The sequence below is a fragment of the Equus asinus genome, chromosome 6 (assembly GCF_041296235.1).
Source record: "Equus asinus isolate D_3611 breed Donkey chromosome 6, EquAss-T2T_v2, whole genome shotgun sequence".
Taxonomy (NCBI): Eukaryota; Metazoa; Chordata; class Mammalia; order Perissodactyla; family Equidae; genus Equus; species Equus asinus.
Genome location: NC_091795.1, coordinates 7263473 through 7289653, shown reverse-complemented (window position 1 = coordinate 7289653; position 26181 = coordinate 7263473). Strand labels below are relative to the sequence as shown.

General features: G+C 40.0%; 1 long non-coding RNA gene across 2 annotated transcripts in view; it reads right to left on the bottom strand.

The window, feature by feature from the left end:
- Positions 1-1089: 1089 nt before the first annotated feature.
- Positions 1090-26181, bottom strand: part of LOC123286398 (uncharacterized) — a 31640-nt gene continuing 6548 nt past the window's right edge. Inside the window, exons 1-6 of one of the 2 annotated variants that reach the window (XR_006528718.2) lie at positions 16326-16415; positions 15882-16000; positions 15651-15787; positions 10421-10516; positions 8795-8845; positions 1090-3833 (exon numbers count right to left, since the gene is read on the bottom strand). This is a non-coding gene — a long non-coding RNA (uncharacterized lncRNA). Of the gene's footprint in view, positions 3834-8794; positions 8846-10420; positions 10517-15650; positions 15788-15881; positions 16001-16325; positions 16416-26181 lie in introns of those variants that run through there. The other variant, XR_011504275.1, reaches the window with a different exon arrangement.

Sequence of the window (26181 nt, the reverse complement as noted above, 5' to 3'; positions counted from 1 at the left end):
CAAAGGCACTTAGGACCTAGCCAAGGGAAGGAGAGTTCAAAAGTCGACTATAAGCAGATACAGTAGGATTCTATTTCTATAAAATACAAAAACAAGTGGAGCTCATCTCTGCTGACAGAGGTCAGAGTGGTGGGTACCGCCATGCGGGTGAGCAGTAGCTGCCAGAGCTCAAGGGGGTTATAGGACACCAGGTTTGTTCTGCTTCTTGACCCGGGTGCTGGTTACATAGACACGTTCATTTGTATTATGCATATTATATTTCAATAGAAAGTTTAAAGAATAGCTTACTAGAGGAAATCTGTAAACAAGAAAAGAATCAAATCGTAAGAAATTACAGCATCTCTCCTGGGGGAACAGTGATACTTTTTTCTTTGCTGTTTGAAATTGCACTGAACTCTTTAACTGAATATTTAGAGAATTAAATGATTCATGTTTTAGATTTCTGCATCTCTCTCCAAAATCCTGTTTTGAATACATTTTAAAAAATCAAAAAATCAATTAGCAGGTGTAGTTGCTAATTTGCAGCTCTAAATGCCTTTTATAAAATGTGTTCTTCATTATTAAAAAGAAGGGAATTATAATCCATCTTTACCGTTTTGTCTCTCACTGGAAAAACAAAAACTTTGTCAAGGGAAGAAAGAGGAGGGGGGCTTCTTTACCCTGACATTGCCATTATAACATTTATAACACAGCACGATTTCTTTTCTCAAAATAGGGAAAATGCAAATGTGCTACAATGCTGAAATTCAAAATCATCAAAATATGACTACACTCTGACCTTGGCAGAGGGAGGTAAAGAAAGGAAAGCATAAGAAGGCACTATCCTGATCTCAGGATTGTACCAATAATTCAGCAATGTTTTTATCATATAGCCAAGTTCGCCAATGTGAATTATTCCAGCTCCAGTGCTGCTGCTTCCTATGCAATTGCTTTCCAAATAGAACACATTCTCATTCTAAGTGAGTGCGCAGGCCCTGGTGCTGAATATCATTTCCTATTCTGAGACTAGAATATTGAAAATAAAGATTTGCAGCCTCTGTGATAATAAAAGAAACACAACATGAACTCCAATGACAATGTAATGCAAAAGAAGAAAAACATTTTAATGCTGAATTTATAAAGAAAAGAAAAAACACAAGCAACTGTTTGACTTTTAGAGTCCAGTGGCTTGAACTGAATTCTTTGCTAATGAAGAATTTTGTTGCTTTTTAAAAATTAATAATATCTAGTTAGATTAGCAAATTTATCTTTTTTTGATTAGATATACCCTATATCATATAACAGCATCAAATTTTATTAATTTTCTACTAGTGCAAATAAATGTCCTTCACACATAACAGACAAATAAAATCGCCCCCAAATCATGGTTTAATTATTTTCTTAATAGCAACTTAGGATCAATACATTAAACAAATACCCACTGCCAAGACTTAATTTCTATCACATTCACTTGCTTTTTTGTGGTTTCCAATGATCAGAAGAGAGAGGAAGAAGAGGAAAGAGAATATGCTTTATTCACATTATAATGGCAGCTTTAAAAAATTACAGATGTAATGTTTCAAGGGGAGCAAAGCAAGGAAAAGTCAAATGAATATAAAACATAAACCCTGGTCTGTTTCATTCTGGCATTCGCTTCCAGTGCTAAGAAAACAGAATCCATCTCCTTATCACACCTGGGCTCCAATTGTACCTCCAAGATAAACAATATAGCTGAGTGTAGTCTGTGAATCCAGACTCTTGAATTATCTTCCTCATTGGTCACTAATTGACTGTGTGACCTTACAAAGCTACTTCTCTTTCTATCTTTGCATTTCTTTATATCTTCAAAATAGAGATAATTTAGTACCACGCACTTCTTTTAGCAAAGTGTAGGGTGACCTCAGGGCAACATAGATGGCTTTAGAAACAGGTGCCCCTTTTGCCCAGCAGGGCAATCGCTAAATCATGCTTTATAGAAGAGGTGCATTCCATCAAGTTATTTATGATCCATATTTCCCCAAAACAGCTCATATCTTGTTATTAGCTTTCTGATGCAATCAAACTTGTCTTCCCATAAGGAAAATATAAATTCCTCAGAGACAACATTCAGATTTGGATTCTACTTCCGTTTATTACTTGAGCACTAAAAATATGTCTGGCAGGATGTTAGAAATGTTCACATGCTTCATAAAATTTAATTCTTACAACAGTAAGTTATAATTTTATTTTATTTTACAGCAACAATAATGTAGTTACTACGTTGTTTTTTTCTTTTTTTTACAAATAAGGATTTGGGGGCTCAATGTAGTTAAGGGACTTGCTGAGATGTTAGACCTACGAAATGGCTACACTGGGATTGAAAACTGGGCCCTTTCCTCCATGTTTCCTACGTGGTAGTCTATTACTGGGGAGAGGGAGGCCAGCTCACACAACCTCACAACAGATGTCTCACCAAACTCCCGCAGCCGGGCCGGGAGCGGTTTTATCTTTGCAGACTTTTGCTGCTTATGCGCTTCTCCTGTGGCACAGACCTCACCCTCACTCCTCATAACCTGTTACCTGGACATAGAAATAGTATCTCTATCTAAGCACCTAATGACTGAACAGCTGCTACACCAGGAACCTATCTTGCTTTGTGTAGCCATGGTTTCTCAAGGAGCTGTGCTGTGGTATTGACTTGCTAAGAGGTACTTGCATGATATAAGTTGTTTCTTCATTTATTCTGCACTTTTTTTGAGGAATTATATGTGCCAGGCACTGCATTAGATATGGGAATAAAACATAATCCACCAATAACAGTCTAAGTAAGGAGACAGAGATATGCACAAACAAAAGTGTGCTAAGTCCCGCTACAGAGGCATGTGTAAGAGTCTGTGGATGACGAAGGGAGGGCTCCGCTGGGCCTTCCTGGTCAGTCCCTAGAGGCTCTGCGCAAGTGCCTTGAGGTTCCAGCAAAATGAATGCACGCATTGCACTGAAGTTTGAAACTAAGTTTGAAATTTTAGACTCTACAAAATTAATGTTGTTGTGTATCAACTTAGAATTTTAGATTAAGAAATGAAAGATATTACCATTCTCCAGAAGAGTTAATCAAATGAACCACAGGCAAAGCGCCACATTGAATCCACTTCCATATATACCTGCATTTTCTTATTGATGGTGTGTTCCTCTCCTGAACAGCAAAGGCCTGGAGAGCAGCCAACTTCATCAGGATTTCTTTGAGTTGAAAAGTGCCCCTAAATCTCTGTGTAAGAACATCTGATGCTTTCTTTCATGTCAATCAACATTAGATATTACCAACTTTATCAAAATATCTTATAATGATCTTTATCCTACAATCAAATTAGTAAGCTTTATTTATTTATAATAAGATGAAATGATTACAGGTATTAATTTGTAGAGGAGTTGCGTATCTATCCTGAGTATCTGGCCTACTTCTCAAATCCTTCAAGCTTTCAAAATACCATTCTTGTCTACTTTCTCTTCAGGTTTCTCTTTAATGCCTAAATACTGATGACCTTCAAAGAGATAGGAAAATAAGTGAAAAAGTAACAGGGTAGAAGAATCAAGCACTTTAATTTGGGGGGGGGTTCTCATTTATAACAGGTAAGACAGCCCTTTCGTTTAAGGACTCTCTAGATTTTAGCCCAGAAAAGCCTAATTACAGGAAGTCAGAAGTCACCAGAATCTGGGAGCCAAGAAGAAAATAGCGACAGGCTGTACAAAAAATCTGGCATTTTGAGTTTTAAGTTCTCATAGCCTGATGCTCTTGGCCACTTAAAGAAAGAGCTGGGGCAGACTGCAGGTCAGATGCCTTGAGGGCTGCTGTGCTCCAGTCAGCGATTCACAGGACCCTAGAGGGCAAAAGAAAAGAAGAACCAAGGATGAACACTTGTGTCTTGGAACCATTGTGTTTCCGATAGGATACACAGGAGCGCCCCTTAGCAACTCCTGAATAAACAGCTGTGAGAAAAGGGAGGAAGGACTTGCAAAGTGTATTCTGTGTCTGATATATTTATACCATGGTGAAGTGTTCAGATTCTCCAGTAAAATTCCCACAAAATCTACACATTTGGGAAAATGTTGGTGTGTCCAGAGGGAGTCAGCGGCAGGCAAGTAGCTCTGGGGTCTCTGCGATCGCACTGGTGCTTCCATTAGCAATGGTACTAAAAAAGCTTGCAGGCCGGTTTGGTTCTTATGGAAAATTATTACCTGGCATTGTAGGAAAATCTAAACATTCAGATAATAGAAACAAAGAGACTTAGGGATTTTGTTTGTGAAAGAATAAAGGTGAATTTTTAGCTGATTTTATGATATCTACCTGCAAAAGAATTAATAGAGAAACAGAGGAAGGAGCAGAGGAAGGGCAACCTGTGGGTCTTTCAAGGACTGTCTTCCCTCAGGATTGCTAGAGCTGAGATCAGGGCCCTCAGGGCACAGGTGGTGACTGGGAAAGTGAGAGAGGGATGGAGGGAGGGAGAAAGGAAGGAGGGAAGCGGAGGGGGGGGGGTGAGAAAGGAGAGAGAAGGCAAAGGATGGAGCAGGAGATGGGTTGGGAGTGCACACGACAAGAACAAAGAATAAAGGAGGAAAAAACAGGTAACTAGACTGAAAGGGAATTAATACAACATCATATGAGAGTCAACCACGACAGGATAATGGGTTTGTAGAGTACCTTAGTGATACAGTATGGAAATAGAGATTTTTAAAGCAAAACCAGGAGGCAAGTATAGGAATACAATGAATATAATTAACTACCTGATAAAGGCTACCAGTAGGAACTGTGAATGATAAATTTGAGCCAATAGCTAGTTTATGTCCAAAAAAAAGAAATGTTACAATAAGGTAATGTTTTTTTCCCCTCTATTAACCAATTAGTATTATTATTCCATTTAAGATTATAATCTCAATCTCTGGACCATCCTGGATCCTGGAATGAAAGTTGGAAGTTAAAACAAAACAAAAAATATCCCCATTTGGATATTCAGACTCTGAAGTGAGAGCTATTCCACCCACAGCAGTGGGACAGGACAGAGAGTCCACGTGTGAACCTGGCGCAAGGTGACCAGGCTGGGTTGAGTGGCTTGGGCAGTAAGCCTTTAGTAGCCACTAAAGCTTCGCTCAGGTTTGCCAGGGAGAGGGAGCATGAGAGAGAAGGTGCTGGAACACCTGTGAGGGAGCCTATGCTCTGGGTTCATCTCTCTCCTTATTGCGTGTCCTGAGGCAGCTGCTCCCACTCTGAGCCTCAGTTTTCTCATCTTGAAATTGCGAAGGTTGACCTATGTTAGCTCTAAGATCCTTTCCAGTTCTAAACTTCCTAGAGTTAATTTGCATCATTGTAACTATTTAATAATCTGTTATGTGCCTCCTCAAACATTGTCTCTAAGGGCTCAATTCAATTAAAGTTAGTCCTTAACAAGATACTACAGGTAAAGGCAAAATAATAAAGAATGAGATTTTGTTGTTATTAATGGATTTTTACAATCTCCTGTTGTGTGTGTGTGTGTTTGTTATTGTTGTTAACATGACTTCTGCTATTTGCATTCATATTTCGGAAGTATTTACTAATTATTCTATTTTTTGGTGATATTGAGCACAATAAGCTAATATGTTTTCCTTTACATGCTAATCGTATTTATCAATTTCTTTAGAGATGAGTATCTAATCTACACTAATCCCAAAAGAAGGCAATGTATTAACACCTGGGGCACATTGTTCAGAACTCGTCTTGTCAGACAAATCAGGTGAAGGTTAGCCAAGGTCAAGCAGAGTGGAGCAAGGTTCCCAGCCACTGAAAGCCAACTGCCAATGCCAGAACCTGAACAGCTCTCTGCCTTATTGCGCTACCTTGTGAACCAGGACAGCTTCGGCAGAGAATTAGGGCAGAATTCATCCCAATTCCCAGAGTAGAACAACTTAATTAGGTTTTTATATATTTTTCCAGTTATGTCTATGCATATATAAGCACTTAGCCAAAGAAGTTTTTATACATACCATCCTATATCTTTGCTTTCTTTCATGTAATAATATACCTTGTGGACTTTCCAACGTGCACCATATATTTTTATCACATATGTTTTAACAGCTGTGAATACAGGCTCACATTCCCCTATTCCAAATCCTTTGGGTCAGATGTATTTCAGTATTAAAATTTTTCAAATTTCAGGAAGATAATGCTCTATATAATAAAACTCCCAGAAGGTCCAAGGAGGCACTTCTTATTGATGTTGGCACTGCTGATGTTTTTGCAATGTAACAGGTAACTATTTACCCGGCCTGGAATGAGTAGACTATCAACAACATAGAAAAGGTTTCACCAGCAAATAAGTTTGCTGCAATTTTTTTTTAAAACTTCAGTGTTCCAGAGCTTTAGGATTTTTGAAGTGCTGAGAAGTTATCATAGATCTGTATAATGTTACACGGAATCACACAATTTATTATCCATTTTACTCTGGGTGGAAACTTAGGTTATTTAGGGATTTTGTTATTAAAAACAACACTACAATGAACATTGTTGAAAATGCATCTGCGGAAAAATACAAGAGTATATCCTTAGGATGAATTCCCAGAAGTAGAATTGATATGTGAATAAAGGGTCGATTGATACGTGATTTTACATTTTGAGAAATATTGCCAAATTCCCTTCCAAAGGAGTTGCACCAATTTATTACTCTCCCTAGTAGTACATGCAAGTGTCTCTTTCCCTGTACTTCTCCTGTATTAGTTTCCTGGGGCTGCTGTAACGAAGTATCGCAAGCTGGGTAGCTTAAATAGCATAAATTTATTGTTTCACAGTTCTGGAGGGTAGAAGTCTGAGATCAAAGTGTTGGTTGGCAGGGTTGGTTCCTTCTGAGAGCTGCAAGGGACAATCTGTTCCAGTTTGTCCAGCTGGGACAGTTTCTCTCTCAGCTTTTGGTAGCCTTAGACATTCTTTGCCTTATAGATCACTGTCTTTCCCCTGCACCTGCACATGTCTTCCATCTGTGCATGTCTGTCTCTGCGTCCAGATTTCCCCTTTTTATAAGGACGCCAGTCACATTGTATTAGAGCCCACCCTGATGACCTCATCTTACCTGGATCCCCTGCAAGGATCCTATTTCTACATAAAGTCACATTCACAGGCACTGGGAGTAAGGGGTTCAACATGCTTTGAGGAGACTCAACTAAACCCATAACATCTCCCAACATTAACTATTTTTGAACTTTTCCAACATGATAAGTAAGACATAGTGTCTCACAATTTCAATTTGCATTTCTTTAAGTAGGTTGGATTTGAGTATTTAATGCTATTTTTTTTAATTCTTATATAGACTCACAGGAAGTTGTAAAAATAGGACATAGAGCGACCAGCCTTGTGGTGTAGCAGTTAAGTTTGGTGAGCTCAGCTTTGGCAGCCTGGGTTTGCTGGTTTAGATCCCTGGGGGTGGACCTAGACAGCTCTTCAGCCATGCTGTGGTGGTGACCCACATATAAAGTGGAGGAAGATTAGCACGGATATTAGTTCAAGGCTAATCTTCTTCAAGCATAAAAAGAGGAAAATTGGCAACAGATGTTAGCTCAGGGTTAATCTTCCTCAGCAAAAAAAAAAAAGAAAAGAAAAGAAAAGAAGAAGAAGAAAGAAAAGAAAAAAGAGAAAGAAAAAATAGTACATAGAGCCCCACAAATCCTTCACCTAGATTCCTGCAAAAATGCCATCTTATATAGCAGCAGTATAATATCAAAATCAGGAAATTCGTGCTGATGTAATGCTGTTAACTACAGATCCTGTTTAGTTTCACCAGTTTTTACATGCACTCCTTTGTGGGTGTAGTGGGTGTGGGTAATTGTTCTCAGGAATTTTATCCCATGTACAGATGTCTTGTATAGATCTGTATAATTATTACTACAATCAAGGTACAGAAGCACAAAGGAACTCCCTCATACTACCCCTTGGTCACATCCACCCCCCACCCCCATCCCTGTCCCCCAGCAACCACCAATTATTCTCCATCTCGCTAGTTCTGACACTTCAAGGATGTCATATAATGGTATCATACAGTACATAACCTTTACTTTTTTTGTTTTTATTTTTTGCTTAGGAAGATTAGCCCTGAGCTAACATCTGTGCCAACCCTCCTCTATTTTACATGTGGGTTGCTGCCACAGCATGGCTGATGAGTGGTATAGGTCTGTGCCTGAGATCTGAACCCACAAACCTGGGCCACTGTAGAAGAGTGTGCCAAAATTAACCACTCGACCATGGGGCCAGCCCCCAGAACATAACATTTAGAGATCAGCTTTCTTCACTCAGCATAAGGAATGCCCTTATGTTGCATGATACAGTTGTGCATAATACATTCATCAATCATTTCTACATCTTTATTGCTGAGTAATATTTCACTTAATTATTTTTTATATTATAGTCATTTCTATTTTTTGTGTGAATTGTCTGTCTATACTTTTGCCTGTTTATAAGGCATTGTCTTTCTTTTATTACCTTTGTCTGTGTTTATTAGTTTTTTTTCCATTTAGAATTTCCTTTATCATATCAAATTTATCAGTCATTTATTTTGTGGGTCCTTGGTTTACTATCACTCATGTAAAGAACTCCCATTTGAAACTTAAATATCAAATCTGACTAGAATTATTCTGCATGTGTTTAAGGAGTGAGGTAGGATCCAAAGTATCTTAGATGTTTATTATAGCTGAAGCTGTGCAAACATTTGGTTCAACCTCAGTATATATGTGCATCTGGGTGCTTGCACAGCCAGCACACCTACTTGACAGGAATGTGGTTTGTGAGCCCTAGGGTAATTATGACATAAAACTCACTCACCTCCTAAAATTTACTTGTTGCTTGAGGGGAAAATTGTCCAGGATTCCAGATCTAGGTGAAAAATGGGAGTATGGGCAGATGTAGATAGACTTTAGGAAAACATAGAAAGTGTTAACATGCAAAATACAAGTTCTAGGCTATCCAAACAGTGCCAATTTATGAATGTCCATCCAGATTCCCAAGGTCAATACAACTAAATCTATCGTTTTATTTTATTTTATTTTATTTACAAAAAGTACTCCCTAAGCCTAAGACTAGGATTGTGGGTATGGTAGGACACAGGGTGCAGTCTCAACAGAGCTTTCCCCCGATGGCAGGGAGGGTTCCCGTGGCTGGGGCTATAGTTCCACCTGCAGACACAGGGACCTGCCCTGTCATAGTCCTCATCCAGCAAAGACAAATAGAGCCAGTAGACTAGGCTCCAGCTGTCATTTGGTATTGGTGACAAGCTGTCGGTGATTTTCCTCTATGCTGTTTTCTTATTAGCTATATAATCTTTTTATGTCCAGGAAATATTCTTAACAGGAAGTTGCAAACAGACACAAGCACCAATAACTGGAGGAAGAACCATAAAGGCATGCTGAGAGAGCCACATGCCTTGAAAATAATGACTGATGCCCTCCCACAAAGAGTCTATGAAAACCCGAGAGCATTCAAGGGCCTCAGACTTGGAATGACACCCAGGTTCCATCCACGTGAACGCTCACTCAATGGACACATTTCTTCTGTAGCGTCTGTATTGGCGTGGCCTGATAGCGCCAATGCGGCTTTGAAGTCAGCTTGCCCTGGGTGTTCATCCTGCTCTGTAGTTTAATAGTTGTGTGATTAAGTTATTTGACTTCCTCCCTCATAAAATGGGGATAATAACAGTGTGTGCCTGACAGTTCTCAAGCAGATTAGATGATTTAGGTAATGTGCCTCACATCATGCCAGGTACATGTTGTTGAACGTTAAGCCGTCATAACTACGTCCAGTGTCTGGACACTGCTCCCTCTTGATGTTGTCCCAATAACTTAAGGGTAAACTGCAGTCAGGATTTCTGAATTCACTGTCATCTGCTCTTGAGCACGCAGTACAGGATTAATCTCCTCAAAGGTCAATTTTTTTGTCTTTGCCTATTAACTGAACCCACCATTTCAGAAACATGTATTACTCAGAGCCTGCCCTGGGCAAAGCTAAGAGATAAAACGGATAATCTGAAAAGCTCTTTCCTAATAAACTGTTAATGGGTGACAATGGTTTAATGTGCTTGCCTTCCCATATAACATAGTTGTCATTTTAAAAAGAGCTCTCAATGCCTTATCCTAAGGAAGTCAGTAACAATGGAATTTCTGTGTCCAAGGAAGGCCACATGGGGTGACAGGGGTGAGTAATGAGTTTTTTTCTTATCATTCCCTTCAGATCCTACAGGCATCTGCATTGGTGTAGGGGGCATTTGTTATTTTTTGCCTACTCAGCTTCCCTTTTCACTGTGAGGGAAGAGAACTCATCTTTTCCTTTTGGAAACTACCCTTTCCTAGCCCGGTGGGATCATCAAGCTCAAGGTCTTCCTCTTCCTGCCAATGAGAATTCCCCTTGACTGGGACCAGACCAGTTGTGGGCATATGACCTAGCAGAACCCTTTACCGTGTATCCATATGAACCCAGGAATAGGGAGCTTATCTCACGCTGGTCATGAACACTAGGGACCAGGTAAGCCTGGGGAATCATCTCTGCCATCACCTGTGGAGCAAAGCAGAGACAACAGATGGAGTGAATGAAAGATACGTTTTTATGACCTCTTTTGAACATCTAGAAACAGAGATGTCTGATGTAGCTAGCTCTGACATAATAACACCTTCCCCCACTCACATTCTTGGCCTCTTTTTCTCCTTTGTTTAAGTGGTTTTGAGGAGATTATTATTACAAAAAACTAAAAGAGTTTTGCTTAATACAATCGGGTTCAAATGGATCTCTAGTTGAGGAATGAAGAATTATAAAAATCTATTACCACAGAACAGAGAACTTGAAATTTAAGCTATATTGATCATAAGCCAACAGCATAAAAAAAACAAAACATAGACCATATCAATGTCTCTCCACTGCACACAAACCCTTTGACAGTTCTGTTTGCTTTCTTATAACAGCATACAACTTGCTTTGAATCACGTAGGCCTCAATTCCAGTATTAGTCATTCTCCAAATGCCCATCCAGTTTCATGCAGTTCCATCTTCGTGATGTTCCATATATCTGTAATGTCACTTCTTGACTTTTCATTTTTTTAATTTGAAATTTAAGACCTTGGGTTCTGCACTTCCAGGGATTTCATTTTACCACTTACCACTTCATTGGCCTTGAGTAAGTGGCCAAAACTATCTAATCTTCAATTTTTTTAAACAAAATAGTTTGGGAAATAATAGTAACTACTACATAATATTGTTGTAAGATTTAAATGAGAGAGTGAACTACAGTGTCTGGCCAATAGCAAGCTCTCAACGAATATTCACTATTATTATTGCTATGACTTTATCTCTTCAGCATGCAGCACATGATGTGCGTGTGATAGTATCTAGATAAATGTTTGTTGAATTAATAAGGAAATATATCCTTAGCCTTGAAAAATTCCTCAGTGCATATTCTTTTCCACTGGATGCGAAATTCCCTGTTTTATGGAGGTCGGGCCATGATGGTCAAGACAGTGAGTGGACTGTGAAGCCAGTAAAACAAGTGTGAAGGGTGGCTATGCTAGTTTTTATTTATGGGACTTGAGTAAGTCACTCGCTCTCTGGGAGCCTCAGCTTCCTCACTGTACTTGGTGACAATGACACTACATACTCTTAGGGTGTTGAGAGGATGAAATCGATGATTTAGTAAGTTAGTTGCATGAGCTGATAACTTCCTTTCCTCCTTTTTTTAGTGGCTGGTGCCTGGCATACATTGGTATAGTAATCACTGGACAGCAGATATTAATATTCTTTAAAATCTTGCTTTTGGGTATGTAAGTAGCAAGAAAAAGACAAAGAAATAAGACCATTAAGACAAGCTCAGTTTGTCTATGACTATCTGTATGTGTCTCATGCCTGATACCAAAACTCTTTACCTTGGTTTACATGGAATGGAAAATAGAATAGCAGAACTGCTACCAACAGTCACTGAATAGATCAACTACTTCTCATGGCTGCTTAGTCACTGGCTATCCACTTTTCATTGAAGAGCTTTCAGAAAAACTGTGTGCCTGTGACTCCACTTTGCTTTTTTTCAGCTATACAAATCACATCAGAACTTGTCATTTCAAATCGTGGTGACAACACCCAACCTTACCCTAAGTGCTTCATCTGTGCTTAGTTTTACAGAGAATCAACTAGCTCAGTATTCCTGTTGCATCAATAGCATTACAAGGTCAGGATGAATGAAGCCATCCATTCAAGCACACAGCCAGAGGAACCTGAATTCCTCTGTCAGGGAAGGACAAATATTCAACGTAGCCTGTAGTCAATTAAGTGTGCAATTCCTGTGGAAAGCACATTGCCAGTATTAGGGCTGGGAAATGCTAGAGAAAAATAGCTCATGCCATCATTAAAAGGCTTGGGCCATGTGCTTAACTTTCTAAGGAGTTGTACTAAATAACCAAGTGATCGTACCTGATGAAATAAGACTGTCTACAGCAATCCACTTCCATTTGTGTGATACTACTCTTTTTATATTTTGAAACCTGAAGTGGCATTAAAAGTGGACAAATTCCACAAGCAAGTAGTCTATGAGATTGTTGTGACCAATGCTTAGCATATTTTTTGGCTCAGTGAATAGGCAGGGACGGTAATGATAACGTCAGTGAGGGTATTCATTTGTTCCTTTTAAGAAGTACAAGCTTCTAGAGAAAATCTGATGAGGGTAGTTCCATTTTCAAGAATGTCTAACCCAATGTAGACAAATTAAATGACGTGGATAATCTTGAGATTTGTTACATCAGAATGTAATATTGGAAAATTTAAATCAAAGCATTTGAAATATTTTAAATTGTAGATTTATTCATGGAAGTTTGTAAAGTTGTGGTTACAGAAAATTTAGTGTAGTAATGAAGAGCATAAGTTTTAAAGTCAAATTACTTGGATTTGAAATTCTACTCCACCACCTTCTCCCATGCCTCAGTTTCTCATTCTGTAAAATGAAAATAATAATAGTAACTCCTCAAAGTAATGTTGTGATATTAAAGATGGATACGGTATCTATCATAGTAGCTGGCACCTTGTAAGGACTCAATAAATGTTGCCCATTACTTTGAATTAAGGATTTAATAGCCAATGCATGAATGTTATGGAAAACTAGGATATTATGCATGCATTCCTGAGGCTGTCACACACTGCCCGTGTGATGTTAATGTGAGATTATAAACTCCACAGGTCAGTCTCAGTGATCCTAGACAATAAATTCTAGTGAAATTATCAAATACAAGGAAACATTTTATGCTCTCTGTTTATCAAATCATTATCCACATTAATCAAGAGAAGTCTTCCATGTCCACCATTAGTCAATTTATCTACATCCTCATTGAAAGTAATTAGAGCAAAGAGAACTGCAGGCAATTTTTCAAACTTGTCCTTTATTGCTATCATAGATAGTGACACACATTGAATGTGAGCATTTTGGAAGAAATCCCACGCATTCACGACTGTTTGACTTCCACGTGAATAGCTTGTAAAAGCTTTTTTCTGTGCTCACTTACTCTGTATATCTTCCCATTGTCATTCCCTAAGACCAGCTTGTCTGTATTAACACAAAATGATAGGTATCTCTTAACTCATCTCTAAACTAAACTTCAAAGTTCATTACTATGTATGAGTCTCCAATTTAGCATTAATAGTCTAATTTGTAGACTCCTAAACTGAACAACAACATTTAAAATACCATTTTGTTTGCTATGTGCCATGCCTTTCATTTTCATGTACATGCCAACATCAGCCACCAACTGGTAACAAAGGGACTTCCATCCCCTCTTAGCATCAGAAAGAAGTCTGTAATAGCTACCCCTGCCTTGGCCAAGTCACAACGATAAGCCTTTAGAGACTAATGTTAAAAATATTGGACTGCCCTCTGAGCCCATCCCTTGGGCTACCAGGGAGCAGTAGATAATAGGGCTGTGAGTGACCTTAAAAAAAACCAGATAACGTGAGATTGTTGGCAATAGTTTCTCTCCCTTTTGAGAAAACATCCCTGCTGTCTATTTAGAAAACACAGGAGATGAGGTGTAGCTTAATCACCGTATAAAGGTCAGTGCACAGTTTCTGTTCTCACAATGTCTTTTTAGAGCCAGTTAGGGTTTGGGGGAGGGTGGGCAGGGAAAGCATTTCATGCAGCACAGCTCTCAGCATTGCTCTTCATTTCTCTCCTCTGGATGGAGGAGCTGCCAGGCTCAATGTCTGCCATCAGTTCTTTTTGTAAAATGAAATTTCACATGGAAGGAGAGAAACATTTTTTAAAAAATCAAAAGTGAGGAGATAAAAGCAACTAAACACTGTTAGGAGACAGAATGGTTTCCAAGAAATTCAGCGTGCAGGTTTGAAGCCAAGACTAGTCATCGCACTGCATGGGACATATGAACAGAATCTCTCTGCATTTATCTTTGTATTTTAATTGACCATTTTTGAAACAGGACTAAATGTCAAAAAACTAAAATAAAAGTGAAAGCAAAACAAATTGAAGTATATTGTAACTCCCCAACACAGTATTCTAGTTTTGAGGTTGTTAAAGCAGCTGCCTAGAGTTATCTCTCAAAACCTTTCCTTCCATCAAAAGAAGAAACAAAACAAAACAAAATATAGGAAAGCTGGATAAAGATCTCCCAGGTCCTGCAGCAAACGCTAAGTCTGCAATCCTTTCAATCCACATCACCTCTCTCCAGGTGCCGCATCCCTTCTTCAGAGCCAGCAGCATCATTATTTATTCTTTTATATTCCAAGTACAAGGTACCTTATTCATGTTCCCTTCTAACTGGAACAAAGAACTTTATTCCTGTTCTCTTAACAACGGCACACCTGCTTTCAGGGTAACCAAAGACAAGAAAGGTGACTTCTCCCTTCTCAATTTCATAAATGATGAAACACAGAATGTATCTCAGCTTGTAAATGTGACTTCAGAAGACAGAAGAGCTTCACAGAAAGAAGAGAATGGTGATGCGACGTTTGTGGAGGGACCACCAGTAGTTTCTGTGCTGCAGTTTACCTACAGTGGGACTAGTAACAACATGTGGGCACTGGCTAGCCCCTGCCTTCAGTGCAGGGTCTTAGAACCCTGGGTAGGGGCAGCTTGTCACAAGATCTTTTGCATGATCTTAAGCAAATGCAGGGCAAATAACTGGACTTTATCACAGGCATTTGCAATATGATTAATCTTCAACATCAGAGACAGATTAAGAGCCTGCTGCAGTCTGAGAGGATTCTGAGCACAGTTAATGCCTCCTGATTAGATGAGGCATCCTTTAACTAGGACTGATGCAGAAAAGAGAAGGGACACTATATTCTTGGCAGCTTGGAAAACGCTCAAAGAAACATCTCGACTAATCATGACATGACTCAGCCTATTATAAAATGAAGTCAGAGTGGAGCAGGAATGAAAGGAGAAAACACCACCACACAATCTGAAGATTGCCGGGGCTCTCTCAGCCCACCTTCTCCTGCCTGAGCGAGAGAGCTAGGGCTGCGTCCTGCTGGTCTGGAGGGAGGACTCTTGAGAGCCTTTCTTTTTTTGATATGTTAAAAAAATGTTTTTAACAGAAGACCTATACTCTTCGCACTTGTCCTTCCATATCTGGTTCAGTGTTTCTATTGAGCATCCCTCCCAAACTGGAGATTGTCAGTCATTCCAGGCACTCTCACATACCTGGAAAACTTTCAGGAACCTCATGTCACTGGGTGGAAGACAAACGTGGCTTGAGATGCTGGAGTATCTAAAGGTTTTACTCCTTTTTCCCTTCAGAGATATCAAAATCTTTTCTTGACTCAATGACAATGGCTTTTCTGTGCAGAAAAGTAAAAGAGGCTTTTATAGATTCTGTCATTTTCCTTGGCAAGACATTGTTTTGCATGAAGGAATTAAGGCTGTTTTACTCACAGGTTTCAATGATGTTCTCTAAAAATAAAAACAAGCTAATGGAAAAAATTTCCACCACAGCATAACAGAATCTGCCAGTCACCCAGCATTTTCGCTCTTAATGCCATGCAAGCAGACCTCTGTGAAAGACATAGAAAAAGAGATTTCTGTTAGCAAAAGTGTTTCCAAGTTAGTATCAAGAGATTAGGAGATTTTAAGAGCTCTGGGAAACCAGAGGCAAGAACTACAGGAAAGAAACACCATTTTCTGTCTCTCTGTCTCTCTCTGCAGGTGATGGGGAGAAGCGGGGTCCCAGTTAAAAGCCGAGTATTTAAAATTGCAAAGTCTGTAGAAGTCTAATTATCTCACCTGAAGTATTAATTAGCAAGACTTTGAGAAGGAAGAGTAAAGCTCATTTATGTAGAAGCCCCCAGACATGTTTGCCTCCCCACTCCTGTGTCTCACCTCAGTTCTCTCCTGTAAGGGCCACAGGGAGGGTTTCTGCTCTCCGATCACCAGTGAAGACATCTTACAGACAGCAGCCTGCATTTTAGCTGACTGCTGTTGTATTATCACAACATATGCTCTTTCCAAATTTTTCTTTGTTTACATCATTCAAAGGGTCAAGGTTCCCATCAATCCTTGACACATAATTTGGCTGGAGGGTAGGGTGATTTTCTGGTTTTGGCAAGTTGTCCAGCAGCCACCCTTCAAAGAGGGTGTTGGGGGTGGAGGATTGAGCCACAAAGACCCAGCCATAATGCCCCTCTTTTAGATCCAACAGACATAGAAAATTCCAGGGAAAGTTGCCAAAATGTTACTGGCACATTGAGTTCTTATTGTCCCTCAGGATAGAAATCAAGAGAGACAACAAATGAGAGTAGAAAATAAAAGTTTATTAGCTTGTGCACAGGAAAAGCACAAGGGAGCAGGTGCAGAAACGGAAGGGGCACGTGACCTGCTCGTTAAGGAGCAGGATTGTGGGGCTTTTTTATTAGGCAAAGGCTGAGGAGGAGGGCCTTGTCAAGGCATGTAGAGATGGGGTTGTCCTTGCACTTGCACTGTTGTTCCACATGCCACCACATGTGTTTCGTGTATCATTAGCAAGGTATCTCTCCACCCTAGGTGTGATTTTTACTGTGGTGATGGGGCTGGGGCCACCTTCAGTGGACTCCTGAGTGCCAGGGCACATGCGTGAGCCCAGGAAAGTCCAGAGGCTGTGGAATGCGGATCTCAGTGGCCTCTATCTGATTCTTCTGGCTTGTGGATGGGTTAGGGGCCTTATCTTGTTGGGCCAGGGCCTTTGCAGACGACCCTGTCTCATTAGGCTGGTTCCTAATGAGCCAAATGGTTCCAAAAATGGGCCATCCATTGCATATTACTTTCTTTTATCTTAATAGACTTTTTATAAAAAACAATTTAAGATTCACAGAACAATGAGTGGAAAGTACCGAGAGTTTACTGTAATAATTGTGTCTTATTTTCTGTGTCCTGATGCTTTGACATCTAGGGCCTTGCTGACTTTGGAGGGACTGCCCCTGCCAGGGTTACCAAATTTTAGAGATACTAAAAAGCTCGTCCATAAGTGTGCCTTCCAAATGACAACCAATCAATCCAGTGTCCTCATCCCCCACTACCTCCTCTGTTGGGCTTTTATCCTCAGGACCACCATCTCCCTGCCCTAGTCACCCCAGGGCAGGTACTAGACAAGTAGGGACAGGCCTATGACCCAAGCCCACTGAAATCATTCAGACTGGCCAATCCTAAGCCTGCTGAGCCTGCCTTGCCTGATCCTTCATATGGAAACCACAATAAAGCCTGTCGCTCACAGTTTCTTGCTCTCCCTCCACCTCCTGATGGACCCCAGTGCTTTCCCGTGTGGCCTCTCAGGGTGTGGTGTTGCATGCCCACTCCTCGCTATAGCTGTGAGTAACAAACTCTAGTTCAATGGCAATTGTCTTCTGGTCTGTTGGCCTTGCTATATTTAAATAATAATAATGCCTATGTTTTAAAACATTCCCTCATACACCATCAGCACCTCCAATTTCCCCTGCTATTAACATTTTGCTATTAACATTTGTTATAATCATGTGATTTTTCTTTAGTTTGCTGATGTGATGGATTACAAAAGTTGATTTCAGAGTGTTGAACCAGCCTTGTATACCTGAGATTTCTGAACATCGTTGGATTTATTTTGCTAGTATTTTGTTGAGGACTTTTGCATCTATGTCCATAAAAGATATTAGTCTGCGGTTTTCCTTTCTTGTAATGTCTTTGTCTGGTTTTCTTTTTTTTTTTTTCCGATTCCAAGAAGTACACTTTTTTTTAAAGGTTGGCACCCGACCTAACATCTGTTTCCAATCTTCTTTTTTTCTTCTTCTTCTGCTTCTCCCCAAAGTCCCCCTGTACATAGTTGTATATTCCAGTTATAGGTCCTTCTGGTTCTGCTATGTGGGATGCCACTTCAGCATGGTTTGATGAGCAGTGCTAGGTCTGCGCCCAGGATCTGAACTGGTGGAACCCTGGGCCACCAAAGTGGAGCGCACGAACTTAACCACTTGGCCACAGGGCTGGCCCCTATCTGGGTTTGACATTAGGATAATAACAGTCTTCTAGAATTAGTTAGGAAGTACATATGACTTTTAACCACAGCCAAGGTTATCCACCAATAGGATATACCATCAATAGGAGATAGTCTTTGGGTTGTATTTTTAGTAATAGCAATGTGCATACTTCACTGCCCATCTTTTATTCTTTAGGATCTCCTGACTTCCAATTTAGAGGTTGTTGAGGAGCTCTTGTCATTCCCCAACATTTCAAAGCTGAGGGTAGGTTTGTGGTAGGTCTGTTCACCTTCTCAGTGGAAAGCAGATGAGTTGACATGATGGAGTAAGTTCATGTTCTCATTGCCCTGAGCATCCAGCTCTAAGAACAGACAAAACACCTGAGTGGTGCTATGACATGATGGGAAGGCTCTACTTTGTTAAAAGCTGCTGGCTCAAGAGGTCAGAGTCGGGAGAGAGATGAATAAAAAGAAGTAGATGAGAAGCAGAATTGTTTACTAAACACAAAATATCATGTTCTTGGATACAGTTAGCTTGCTGTAGGCTGCAAGGGCAAGGGCTCCAGCATAAAAGTGGCACCAGGCATTCTGGGGATGACCTGGAGTAGAGGCAGGGACCTGGAGCAGAAGCCAGGAGTGCTGTGAGAACCAGGGACTCAGGAGGCGTGGCTCAGAGAGGAGACAGGCGAGCGGCAGGTTAGCTGTGTTCTCTAATTTAGCCTAGAATTCTATATTTTTGTTGAGTTGCCTTTGGTTTCCAGAATCTGTCTTTGAGGACAGCCATCTAAGAATTATCCCAATTGTTCCTTGGAAACAAACTAACCAACCAAAATCAAGAAATAGGTTTTTTGTTCTATATTTAGTACTTCTTATGTGTCAGGTATTTGCTATTCTTACATGTGATCTGTCCCCTCTTCCACCGCCAGCATTGAAATATGTTCTGTTGTTCAGAGTTGTTGCCTGTCGGCCATGGATTCTAACATCTGGGTTGTCTAGCTAATGTAGATACTTTGAGTACAAGAGTGCAGAGGTGAGCTGAAGGCTTATGTTCTATGGGCCTAGCAGCGTGAGTATGTATGAATATAAGCATTTATTATAAGCAGTTGGCCAACTACTAAGGCTGATTATAGTGGCAATGATGAATATGTGTGTGTGTGTGTGTGTGTGTGTGTGCGCGTGTGTGGAGGGGTAAGCTGTGAGTGAATGGATTGACTTCCACTTCACCTCTATAATACTTATTCAAATCAAGTCTTTAAAGTGCTTTTGGAGTAGCTTACATTAAAAAGTATTTCTACAATAGGGCTGTTCAGCCAACAGATTAAAGTAGCAGGTCATGGAAATCTGAAGCTCCTGGGTGATCACTGAAGCCCTCAATTGTGTTTTCTCCTCCAGCCACAGTAAAGCAGTCCTTTGATTAGGACTGGCCCTAAATAAGATCAGGAAACTATAAGAAGGTGCGTGTGGCCATACCAAGGACCCTATTTTTTGGGGGGTCTGAGAGTTCTCAGTCCTTATTTTATAGACACCTACCAATAAGCTCATGCTTCTTCTGAGCTTTCTGCAGCAAAGCTCCTCTCAGCAAAGTTAACCTCAGTATCAGGTACAAATGGCTGATCTGATATAAGAATATCACTTTCAAAGGCTTGGTGGTTTCATCCAACAGAATGAATCTCTAATGTAAAATCATATCCCATGGAAAATGATAAATGCCATTTTAGAGTTATTATGATTTAGTAGCTATTGTAGGCTTACTGGGCCATCTTATAATTCCTCAAATCCCCTCATAGAAGTGAACACCTACCGTATCCACCCAACCACAAGATAAGTCTTACTATTTAGATGTTGGAAACAGAATCAAATGACTCAAGCACTTTATTCTTTGACAGGTTGTAGGATATCATTCCTTAATGAGTGAATCAAATTCAGTTTTATTTTTTGAGGTAAGTATGGTATATGTAGGGTATATACATATATATCTTCCTCTGAAAATGGCTGCCTTATTACAAAATGCCCTTGCAGAGATTATTGGAGCAATATAATTTCCCTTTTATCACTTCATGGGCACATCTGAGCAATTATATCAGATGCTTAAATATAATCTTTTGTCAATAATTGGAAACAATCCTTTAAAAAGTAGAATGTTAGACCCATTAAGCTCGAATATGGAAAGTGATGCAAGCATCATGTAAGATGCACTATTTGTAGTGTATATAATGATCATAATAACTAGTAAAATAAACAATTCAGCCATATGGGAACATTGATGGCAACACAGGGTAAAGAATAGCATGTAATGATTTAGTACTATTGTACTAATACCGTTTGGAAGTATATATGGCTGTTTCGATTTCACAGTAAGCTGAGTCTTAAGATGAAAGGTGATCCTGAAACACCAACTTGTATTATTACCAGCATTCATTATCATTAAGAACAGTGGGTAAATTTCATTGTGTATTGCTGTGGACACAGTTATTACCCAGAAGCTGTAAGGCTGTATGTCATTTTTCACACTTGAATCTAATCCTGGATTACTCAGTCCAGTACTTTTGGTAATATCAAGAGGATGATAATTACCTATTGCCCCATAATATGTGGGAATAAGAAACATGAGCCTTATATCAAGAGTAAAACTTCTATTCACATCAAAATCTGAAATAAACCTTAATCAAGGGCATACAAAATTCACATATAATAATACACTGAACGAAATGGATTATTTCCTATAAGTTTATTTTATTCATTGAATGAAAGAGGAGCTCTTTCAAGGAATTTCTAATCTCTGCACTCTTCTTAATTCCTGTTCTTCCATCCAAATGGGATTCAGGATAACTATCTACAAATATCAGTGGGGTGCTGAATAAGGGAAGGTGAGCAAATGTGGTCTGATACAGATCAGACTTTTAGATTTTTTCAGTTTAGAGATACCCTGGAGATTATCTTACCTGATCTTCTCATTATCAAGATCAGGAAATGACAGCATAGGATCTGACTTATTTATTGAGACTAGATCTCTGGTCTCCTAAGGCCAAGTCCAGAATTCCTCCCACTTCATAAGCAGCTGTTCAAGGAGAGAAGTGAATTTTCTCTGGCTCCTTGGTGTCATTGGTAAATAATCATTTCTCTGCACTTCATTTTATCCAAGTGGGCAGAAGTACCCCATGTTCCTCCCATCAGGAGAGAGAGTGTACTCACAAGCCTGGAGCCCTGAGGGCAGCTGGGTTCCCGGCAGCCACATGGAGGAGTAGGCATGGGAATTGGCTTAGAATCTGGCCTCCTCTCCCCTTTTACAGGTGGTCGTACTGAAACCGCAGCCTCACCCTGCCTATTATCTGATGTCCTTCCTGGACATCCACGGGACACTTGACCTCTCTCCACCTAAGGGTATCCTCTCAACAGTGGTTCTCTTCACTTCCTGGGATTATATAAAGCAGCTCCCAACTTGGGATCTGGGAGATACACTAGAAAGCCTGTGGTTTCAATTGTCCCTGATCACTGAAGCCTGCTTCTATTACTGGGACTATATTAACCATTTCACATATATTTTCTCATGGTCCCCCTAAGGCTGTATTTCCCACAATATTTTCTGAGGATCAATGTAATTCTTTGTGGGAAAAAAATGTGTGTCATTATCAAACAAGTTCGAGTGGCACTGCCTATTCCACCTCCTCATCTCAGCTGCATTATGTATTTAGCATTTTCAAGGCTCTGAGAACTCCTGCAGAAAATAACCCAGCTTACTTCAGAGTTTGCCAGATATAGACGACAGCATAAGACCTTTCTTCGGGCATCACAAGCAACTTCCCCTGGGACTGCTGAACTCTGAGACAAAGTGTATACCACAGCTGTAAGGTTTATACAAAACACTCTGGTGCCTATGCTTACCAAACCCCCATAAATTTTACACTAAGCCAAAAACAGGAGAGCTTTACCATCTCTCCTGAAATGGCGGATATAAAGGCTTGCTGTGGTTTCATCTTTATTTTAAAGTGTGTTGACAGAAACGTCCTACCCAGGGTGTGCAGCCCCGCAGCCACAGAACTCTAATACCCTCCATAAGACTGATGTCCTGATAATATCCCGTCTCTAAGGAGAGCCCTGCATGGAAGGGTGGGTGACAACACCAGGACAGCCCAAGGAACACAGACCTGGCTCCAGGTCCACAGGGAGTCCTCATACCACAGGAGGGTAAACACCGGCTGTATCCCTTCTCTGTTACACCTGATCCATAGAACAAAATGAGAATTCTGGACTTTATTATAGTGTCCCTCAGTCAAAGAAATGGGGAGAATGTCTGCTGTTTTCAAGGCAGTTTTTTGATTAAGTATATTTTGATTTCATTTTGTAAAAAAAAAGGAGATGACTATGAACAGTGCCTCACTTGATTTATATTGAATTGTCAGCCCAACCAGCCCCTATTTAAACCTTCTGGAGAGTGATTCTTGACCCAGACATGGTATAATTGCTGCCACTGGCCTCCTGTGGAGCAGAACTCTGGGATGCCCCATTCTTCATTGCCAGGTGTAAAATTGATGTTTCTTTTTTTTGGTGAGGAGGATTGGCCGTGAACTAACATCTGTGCCAATCTTCCTCTATTTTGTATGTAGGACACTGCCACTGCATGGCTTGATGAGCAGTGTGTAGGTCCATGCCTGGGATCTGAACCCATGAACCCTGGGCCACCAAAGTGGGTCCCAAAATGATGTTTCTTTTGAAGCAACCTTTTGGATATTAATTACTTTCTGTTTGAGGAAGCCTGTTCTGTTGAGGAGGCCCTGACTGAGTAGTGAAGAGTTTGCATAAACTCGAGAACTTTTGGCAGCCACCTTTGTCTGAAGCACAGACAGCTTTTGTAATTTTAAGGGGTTGTAATTCCTGTGCCAAGGCACCTCATCAATTCTCTTTGAAAGCATAGGTAAGGGACCAAATTCTTTGAAAACAGATGTTTGCATATGGTGGGGAGAGGTCTTTGGACAAGGTTTCAGCTCAGGTGACTTGTTTTTTAAATAAAATGTGACTGGAGACTTTAGTTTCAGAAATGACACGTTGCAATACGATATGGAGTAACAGAAAGTCATCTGATTCACTGGGCTGCTCTTTGAAAGAGCTCTTAACTTTCTGAAACCGAGGTGAATGACTAAACTCTAAATTCAATCTGCTTTTTCTTCTCTTTTGCAGGTTCATTTTCCATGTATGACAAGCCTCAGTTTGGATTGGCATCAAGACAAAAGAGTAATGGCTTGGCAAACATGAACAAATCGTGTCTGAACCCCACATTTCTGAAGAATTTGGCAGTCAGAATTTTGAGTTGGTCACCATGGAAGCCCCCTGAGGTAGTGGAGATGGTTTTAATAGCCAGTAATTTTAAGAATGTATGCATTTTCAACTCTTCTAAGCACTTTGGATGTACTGTCTAATCCAGTCTTCTCCACAACCTTAGGAAATAGATACTATGGAAAAATAGAAGTTGAGAGAGGTTATGTAACATACCAAAGATCAACATGTATTGCCTGCCATTGCTATCTCTCGTCAACTATCAGCTGGTGTGGTTCTGCTGGTATTGGCTGGACTCCTTCATGCATCTGGTCAAAAGAAGGGTCAAGTAGAGAGCTCTGATGAGCTTGGCTGTGCTCTCTTACATATTTGGGGTTGATTGGCTCTCACTGGCATTGACTGCAGCATCTGGACCTTCCTCCATGTTTGCAGTCATTCTCAAGTCAGACAATCTGGAGGTCTAGTCTTAGAGCTGGAACACCATTACCCTGCCACTTATTTTGGCCAAGGTAAGTCACAAAGCCAGTACAGGTTCAAGGGGTAGAAAAGTAGACTTTACTTCTTAATAGGAGGATATGCAAAGTTATAGCAGATCATTATGGAAAAAAATTTGAGAACACGGAGAAGTGGAAATAATATTACAGTGAACACTCACGTACCCACTACCTACTTTTTATAGCTAATATTTTACTATATTTGCTTTTTTACATATCTGTCCATCTATTTATCTTCTATCCATACAACTCTTATCTCTTTTGTCAGTACATTTTGAAGTAAATTGCAGGCATATATACACCTTCTTACAAAGATATCCTTAATTAGAGATCAGCATTTATCCTTGGTCCTTTTTATTCTTTTGAAGTAAGATTTACAATGAAATGCACAATTCATAAGTGTATTATTTGATGAATCTCAACAAATGCACATACTTGTGCAACCCAAATCCATATCAAGATACAGGGTAATCAAACACCCCAGAAATTTCTGTCATGCCTCCTTCTACTAAATCCCTACTCCTTTAACCAAAGAAGCAGCCACTATTCTGATTTTTTTCACCCTGGATTAGTTTCCCCTGTTCTAATAATAGGTGGAATCACACAGTATAATCACACACTGTGTGCCCTGTGAAAACTTCTTTCAACAGCATAATGTTTTTGAGATCCATCTATGTTATTTTATTTATCAGCAATTTGCTCATTTTTATCACTATGTAGTATTCTATTTTATGTACACTCCCTAGTATTTTGTGCATTCTCATGTTGATGGATACATGAGCTGTTTCCAGTTTTTGGCTATTATGAATAAAGCTGATATACAATTCCTGTACAAGTATTTTTATGGATAGATATATTTATTTCCCTTGAGTAAATAACTAGGAGTAAATAACTAGTGTGGGTCTTAGGACAGACATATGTTTAGATTTTTTTGTGGCTTTATTTGAGTATAATTGATATATAACAAACTGTGCTTTTTTTTTTTTTTTGAGGAAGATTAGCCCTGAGCTGACTGCTGCCAATCCTCCTCTTTTTTTGCTGAGGAAGACTGGCGCTGAGCTAACATCCATGCCCATCTTCCTCTACTTTATATGTGGGACGGGTACCACAGATTGGCATGCCAAGAAGTGCCATGTCCGCACCCAGGATCTGAACTGGTGAACCCTGGGCCTCTGAAGCAGAAGGTGTGCACTTAACCTCTGTGCCACCGCGCCAGCCCCCAAACTGTACATATTTAAAGTGCAATATTTGGTGAGTTTTGACATATATGTATACTAATAAACCCATCACTGGATCAAGATCCACCAGCCCTGGTGGTCTAGTGGTTAAGATTTGGCATTTTCATCTCTGTAGCCTGGGTTGGTTCCTGGTCAGGGAACCACGTCACCCCTCTGTCAGTTGTCATACAGTGGCAGCCTCGTGTTGCTGTGATGCTGAAATCTATGCCACCAGTAATTCAAATACCGGCAGGATCACCCATGGTGGACAGGTTTCAGCAGAGCTTCCAGACTAGACAGACTAAGAAGAAGGACCCGGCCACCCACTTCTGAAAAAAATTGGCCGTGAAAACCCTGTGCATAGCAGCAAGGCTATTGTCTGATATAGTGCTGAAAGATGAGAGATGGTGCAAAAAGACTAAGCAGAGTTCTACTCTGCTGTGCACAGGTTCACTAGGAGTTGGAATAGACTCTATGGCACTAGCAACAAAAAAAGTCAAGATAAAGAACATATCTATCTCACCAAGAAATTTTCTTATGCCTCTTTTGTAAGGTAAGCCTTTCCCTCTCTCCTCCATCCTCAGGCAATCTGCTTTCTATTATTATGTATTAGTTTGCAGCTTCTAGAATTTTATATAAATAGAATTATAATCAATCAAATCATCAGTAGTTTCCTTTCCTTTTTTGCAGAGCAATATTCTACTGTGTGGATATATCACAATTTGTCTGTTCATGCACCTGTTGGTGGATATTTGGGTTGTTTCAGTTTGTTTTGG